Below are 7641 nucleotides of genomic sequence, written 5' to 3'. Positions count from 1 at the left end.
GTCTTACAGGGGAAGGGGAAGGGGAAGGGGTTTGTATGATCTCATGAGACAATGGCTATGACCCCACTGTGTAAACTGCAAAGACCTGTGCCCATCCTGGAGTGGGATGTCTGGTTTCTATCTCATGAGCAGACCTCCTTTCCCATAGTTTATCTGCAAATATGGCAAGGATGCCACCCACATACCACCACCCTCCCCACCCAACTCTCCTAACCTCTCGTTTATTCTACCAGCAAAAATCAGCACAAAAAAATGATTTGTTTGTTTCGTGATCACAAACACATTTTGGCCAAAAATTTTTTGATCTCCACTTCAGACATTTTATTTCAAGTTAGAAAATATCTATTTGGCAGCCCTAGTCCACTACTCTGGGACAGAGTGAAATTCCTGCTAAAGCGAGACACAGTTAAGTCACAAAGGTCACATTCATTCATTTCTGAATGAAAAGCGGGATGCAGGTTACTCAGTAAAAAGCCAAGAATTGGATTCTATCCTGGGAGACAGAATGCACTGTCTCCTGAGTGGATGCACGTTATTGCCAGAATGGATCCTCTCATCCACAGGGCTTCATCTCCTTGGAGGCTTCATTTCATTAATTGCCCCTGCTCTGCGGTGCCTCATATCCCACAGGTGTCTGCCTCTGGGAAAATTAATATGAGAATATTAGTCTTTTATTGAAAGGCAAAACAAAAAATTCTGGACCTGTCATTCTTTTTACCTACCCTTCTCCCTTAACAGGTAGACCCTGGGTTGCCCCACTCATTCAGCTACTGATCTGCCCCATCCCATCCTGCAAAGACAGCAAAGGTGCCCAAAGACCAAGTCCAGCCTCGTTAATCACCCCACACCTCTTCTGACCTCCCTGCACATGCCCCACTAGTGGCCAGTCTGTCTTGGAAATTCTCTTTTCTTGGGACCCTCTAAACCCAACCGACCTCCGGTTCTCCCCACTCTATCTCTGCTTCTTGTCTTCTTATCACATACCCAGTCCCCTAAATGCTGGTGTTTACCTGGGCTCAGCCTCTGTTCTTTGCTCACTCCCTCTGCACTTTATTCCTTAATATCACTCTTGCGAGAAAGGGGGAAATATTCAACTTGCCCATTTGGAGAATTTCTGATATTCTCACAAGTAGTGAGGACAACCAAATCAATAGGCCGAGCCCTCAATCTTGGGGTTTGCCCTTGTGAAACTTATCCCTGAAAAGGACAGGCTAAGCCTACTTAAAATTAGGCCTAAGAGTCTCTCCCAGAGAACCTCTTTTTGTTGCTCAGATGTGGCCTCTGTCTCTCTAAGCTGACACTGCAAGTGAACTCACAGCCCTACCTGCCTAAGTGGGATATGACTCTCATGGGTGTAAATCTCCCTGGCAACATGGGACAGAAATCCCGGGGTGAGAAAACCTTTTTGACCAAAAGGGATAAGAGAGAAATGGGACAAAATAAAGTGTCAGTGGCTGAGAGATTTCAAACAGAGTCGAGAGATTATCCTGGAGGTTATTCTTTCACATTATACAGATAACCCTTTTTAGTTTATGGTGCATTGGAAAGGCTAGAGGGAAGTACCTGAAACTGTAGAGCTGTGTTCCAGTAGTCATGTTTCTTGAAGATGATTGTATAATGATATAGCTTTTACAATGTGACTATGTGATTATGAAAACCTTGTGTCTGATGCTTGTTTCATCTAGAGTATGGACAGATAGGTAAAAAATAGGGATAGGGCCAGCCATGATGGCTCAGCAGGCAGAGTTCTCGTCTGCCATCTGGAGACCTCGGTTTGATTCCCAGTGCCTGCCCATGCAAAACAAACAAACAAACTATATATATACACAAAATAAAACAAATAATAGGAAGAACAAAGGTTAAAATAAATTGGGTAGATTGAAATGCTAGTGATCAATGAGAGGGAGGGGTAAGGATTATGATATGTCTGAGTTTTTCCTTTTTTATTTCTTTTGCTGGAGCTATGCAAATGTTCCAAAAAATGATCACGGTGATGAATACACAACTATGTGATGATACTGTGAACCACTGATCGTATACTATGTATGGAATGCTTGTGTGTTAAGAATGTTTATATGTTTAATGTTGGTTTTACAATAAAAATATTAAATATATATATCACCCATGCCCTGAGCTGCTTCAACACTTACCCTGCTACCTCTTACTCCTCCCTCCACTTGTACCTAAAGTATCCCTTAAAGTCCCAAAGGCACTTCATATTCAACCTCCTCTATAGACAACTCTTCTTGTTACCCAAAATATGGTCCTTCATCAGAGTCTCATGTCTCACGGAAAGACACAACCAACCAGTAATTCTACTAGCCAGATACCTGTTGTATCCTCCACAGGCCACTTTCATTCCCTCCCACCCCTACCTCATCCACAGTCTGGCCACAAGTCTTGGTCATTTGACCTCCCAATGGCTCCTGACTTCTTCCAGTTCTCTTGAACTCCACCATCACCTTCTGGTCTGTGCCACCAGCAGCCCTGGTCTGCATGACAGATGGGAAGTTGCCCTTTCATGGGTGTCCCTGTAGCCCCTCTTGCACCCACACTATCCTTCCCTCACTGAAAGCCAGAGCAATACTTGCAGCATGAAAATCAGAACATGCCATCACCATGTTTAAACTCCTTCCAAAGATTCCCCATCATTCTTGGGAGAAAGCCCCTAGCCTTCCCAGCCTGCCGACTTCTCCAGCCTGATTTCTCACCCCACTCCCCATCATCTTCGAGGCCCCAGCCCCCCTGGTCTTCTCTCTCTTCCCAGAACATGCTCTGCCCCTCCCACTGAAGGGCCTTTGACCATACTGTTCCCCTTGCCTGGAACGCACTTTCTGATTCCGCTTAGCCTGGTTGACACCCATGCATCTTTCAAATCTCTTCTGGGTTAACAGATCCTCTCATCCTGACTTGGGGTCCCCTCACCGCTTTCAGCACAATACACTGCTCCTTTATAACTATCAGTGTTCAGAGTTATCCATTTATTCCTGTGGTTGTTTGATTAACTTCAGACCACTTAGACTATAAGCTCCAGGTGAACAGGCAGGCATCTGCTATGTTCACAATGTATCCCCAGCAACTAGCTGGGGCACAGCAGGTACTCAAAAATACTTGTTGAATTGGAAACTTGCTCATGACTCCACACTTCCTCTTTAGCTCCCAGCTGATACTTCTCTAAACATTTCTAATTATCTAAACTTCTCTAAGAGGGGTGTCTTCACTGACTATCTATCATCCTCAGGCACTGCAGTCGGGGTTCTGCTCCATCACGCCCCTGAAACTGCTCTTGCTGAGGGCTCTGATAACCTCCTAATTACCAACTTCAGCGGGTGTTTTTCCATCCCTGTCTTATTGGAATTCTCTACAGGGTTTGATATTGTTGATCACTCTCGCCTTCTTGAAACGCTCGGCTCTTTTGGTTTCCATGACAACACCCTCTCCTTGTTTTCAACCTGTCTCTATGACGACTTTTCCTCCCCAGTCTCATTAATCAGAGCCTCTGACTCAACCACCCTTGAAATGTTAGGGTCCTGAAGATTTGATATTGTAAAGATGTCAATTCTCTTCAAATTAATGTACAAAGTCAATGCCTTCCTAATCAAAATCCCTCCAAGACTTTTTAATGGAACTTAATAAGCCGATTCTAAAAGTGTATGGAAGAGGAAATGGGCAAGAATAGCCAAGATAACTTTGAGAAAGAAAAGCAAGTGGAGGGAACAAAGTAGGAGCAAAAGAACTGGATTTGTTCTACCAAGTAGCATATGATAAAGTAATTAAGCAGTGTGGTAATGACCCAGGAATAGACATACTGACCTACAGAACTGAAGAGGTCAGGATCAGACCTGTGCTGGAAGGAATTGGCATATACTAGGAGTGACATTTCAAATTATGGGCATTGGTCACCACAGACAGGAAATTCCCCACTCCTCAGCTCTGAAGTTCTTTGACAGGGGACTGCCCAGGCAGCCTCCCTCATTCTGGACCATTTTCTCCCTTGCCCCTCTTCAAACCTTGTCTGATTTAGTTACCATTTAAGAACTGGCTCTCTAAATGTTTTATTAATTTTCTTATAATTATCAAAAAAGTAATAGATGATCATGGATGGTGAGCCTTGTGGCCATTATTCTTGTTTTCATCTGTATTTTTGAAATACGTTTTCAAACAGTGATTCTTGAACATTGTAGAAAATTTGGAGAATAATGAAGGTATGAAGAAGAATAGAAAAATCTTGACAGAAACCCAGAATCCAGAATCACATTATGTGAAAACATATCTGAAAAGCACATTTCTTTTAAATCTTTCCAATGCATTGCTTTTATTATATATATAATCTTGCACCATCCTTTTACACTGATTATATGCTAAGCATTTTCTTGTTAGTCAACATTCTTCGTAATTATTTGTTTAATGGCTGCCTAATAATCCATTTAATGAATGAAACATAATTTGGTTAACCATCCCTCTGGGGCCAGAGATTTTGATAGTTTCCTTCCCCCCCACCATAACCCCTGCCTTTGCTATTATAAAGAAAGCCTCAGCACACCTTCTGTGCCAATCTTTATACATTGCTTTAGACAATTTTGGGGGGATGAGTTTCCTGTAAATGGAATTACTGAGTCAAACAGTATGAACCTTTTTGAGACTCTTCACACATCTTAAGCAAATTACCTTCTAGAAAGGTTTTGCCACTTCATAGCCCCACCAACTGCGTGCAAGAGTACTCATGTCACCAGAGCTGAGCTGGCACGGTGAGCTCTTGTTTGGCCAAGTGCCCATTTGATGGGCAAAAAGTGGTTTCTCTTCATTTTAATTTACATTTATTTTATTATGAGTACGTTTAAATTTTCAACTGAATTTGCCTTTTGTACTTCATCTTTCATAAATGGACTCTTACCGCCTTTATTGCCCCAACATTTCATTATGAAAATTCATACTGTCTTTGTGAATGTTTTATTTATGAGAAATTTTGACATACTGAAGTTTTACATTTAATAGAGTCAATCATATTTCATATTTGTATTTTCCTTTATAATTCCTTCTGTTGCTATAAAGCTACAAAGGCCTCCCTCACCTACAGACTTCATAATGATTCATTTCCATTTTTCCTCATTATTTGTATACTTCCATTTTTGGGGGGTGGGGGGTGCATGGTCTGGGAATCGAACCCGGGTCTCCCGCATGGGAGGCAAGCAGTCTACCACTGAACCACCCATGCACCACTACTCTTTTGCATTTACCTCTCTAAACCACCTGACATTGATTTTGGTAGTTGGTTTATAGTAAGGTGAAAATTGCTGTTTGTTTCCCAAATAGATAAAGGAATTTTCCACATCCATTGAGCAACAACTCCTTCCATTTCCTATTAATTTGTGAGAGCTCTGCTCTCATAGTCACAGTGTTAGATGTTCTGGGATGCTGGGTCAGGTCTTTCAATTCTACTCCACTGGGATGTCTTTCTCCTTCTGCAAAAAAAGAAGTTGAGAAGGAGGAGGTTTATTTTTCACTCAACAAATGTGTGCCAGGTGCCAGGAATACAGGAGTGGGCAGAGCAAAAATGTACTCTGAGGAAATCATCTTCAGGGAGCTTACGATTTATTGGGAAGAGTCCTCCAAAGCAGGGGGAAAAAGGTAACTTCCAAAGAAATAATTATAAGGACCATGAAAGAAACAAACAGAATCTTGAGGAAGAAAAGTGAGGCAAGAGCAGGCAGAGGAGAGCCTCACTGGGAGAACATTTAAGCCAAGTCCAGGAGACTGAGAAGGGAGGGTGGAGGATAGGGAAGAGCATTTCAGGTATGAGGAACTGCATGAGCAAAAGGTTTTAAAATGGGGATGAGCTTGGTGCATTTGAGGAACTAAAAAGATTCACTTGTGGCCATAGGCCAGTCAACTGGAGCATCCAACGGGGGCTGTAGAGGTGGATGGGGCAGATCAGACAGATCTTGTAGCCCTGGGAAAGAAATCAGATCTTATTCTATGGGCCATGGAAGCCACCAAAGACTGGTAATATGGAGGAAAATGACATGAACCTATTCATACTTTAAGAAGTCTGCTTTTACGTCTATGTATCACATAGTAGAAGTACAAGGATGGAAAAAGAAAGCTGTGAGGCCATGATGTTAGGGCAAAGCGAAATGAGGTGGTTGGAACCAGGCAGTGGCAGCAGCAGGGTTAGAAGAGCCAGACTTGGCATGATATCGAAGACAGAACTAACAGGACTCACTGGGAATTGGATGGGAGGGGTGAGGGAGAGAGAAGAATCAAGGATAACACTCAAGGGTCTGGTTTGGGAAACTGGGTTGAAGATTGGACCATTTGCAGGAAAGGGGAAGAAAAGCAGGAAGAATGTTTTTGGGAGAAGTTAAGCAATCTAACTGGATATAGCAAGTTTGAAGTGTCTGTGAAGGATGCCCAAGAAGAGCTCTCCATTGAGTAAGCTGAGTATGCAAGTCTAGGGATGTCAGGGCTGGGGGCACAAAACTGAAGTCATCAGTCATCACTGAAGGTGAGACTTAGAGAAAGATAGACAGGACCCAGATGTGAGTCTTGATGGAATCCAACATTTAGAGGAATGGTGGTGGAGGAGGCTGAGGAGGAGTGGCCAGTGAAGAAAGGTTAACTGGAAGAATGTGGTGTCATGGAAGCCAAGGAGAGGTGCTTTCAGGGGGCAGAGGTCAGCTGTGCTAAATACCCAGAATGCTGAGTTCAGGACAAACAAGCATCCACTGGACTGGGCAATGGAAGTTGTTGGGAAGACAGAAGCAGTGAACATGTGGGAGTGAGGCCATATCAAGGGGCAGTTTCGTGCAGGATGCATAGTCCTAGCCTTTCCTCCTGTGCTAGGCACATCTTCTGGTGCTCAACCAACTTGCTGTGTCTTTATGAAATTCACCTAGTGATATTCTCAACCCCCAATCCTTCCATCACCACCCTACCCCTCAAATCTCTGTCACTCACAACTACACCAACAGTTTCTTTTGCCTGCAATCTCACAACCTGGGAGTTGCCACAAAGTATTTTTGGTAGAAAGAAAAATTTATGAAGCTCCATTTCAGACATTGATTTCAAGCAGAAAATAATTATCCTCTCCCTACCTAGCTCACTGCCTGTTGCTAGGTGCTGAAAGGTACAAGAATGAATAAGACACGGCCCCAAACATGAGGCAGGATGAAAGCACTGCTAATTAGAGCTGTAGTCAGTACACATAGGTCAGAGAAAAAGCTCCTAGAAGAACATTGAGATCTGGTTGCCTGGTAAAATGTAAATGATTTCATTTTGTCTCTTTCCAGGTACCATGACTAATCCCTTCACCTCCACAGTTAATCCAACTGTTCTAAGGCCGCTTTCACTACCTGTCCCTGCTCTTCAACCTCTGCTTGCACAGCCTCCCTCCCTCTAAATGTCAGCGTGTAAAAGTCAGCACCTTCCTGGACCCTGCTGTCCTCTAGCCCCTCTTCTTCCTCTTTCCAAGCCAGAGTCTAGATCATCCCCATTCCAGTGAGCTTTTGTCCCATCCCCTAAAGTCTCTGTGGCAAAGGTCTCCAAAGGCCAGTACAGTAGATGCCAACTGATCTCACCTCCCCTGACTTCTGTGCATAATGGCCCTCCAGTGACTACTCTGTCCTTTTGGAAACTCTATTT

At 43.4% G+C, this 7641-nt stretch overlaps 1 long non-coding RNA gene across 1 annotated transcript; it reads right to left on the bottom strand.

Moving 5' to 3' along the window:
- Window positions 1–296: 296 nt before the first annotated feature.
- Window positions 297–5230, bottom strand: LOC143691121 (uncharacterized). Its single transcript, XR_013179353.1, has 2 exons — window positions 3318–5230; window positions 297–640 (listed from the first exon to the last, which is right to left on the bottom strand). It is a non-coding gene; the product is annotated as an uncharacterized LOC143691121 (long non-coding RNA).
- Window positions 5231–7641: the final 2411 nt, after the last annotated feature.

Source organism: Tamandua tetradactyla, chromosome 1 (assembly GCF_023851605.1).
Source record: "Tamandua tetradactyla isolate mTamTet1 chromosome 1, mTamTet1.pri, whole genome shotgun sequence".
Taxonomy (NCBI): Eukaryota; Metazoa; Chordata; class Mammalia; order Pilosa; family Myrmecophagidae; genus Tamandua; species Tamandua tetradactyla.
This window is presented reverse-complemented; position numbering and strand designations above follow the sequence as displayed.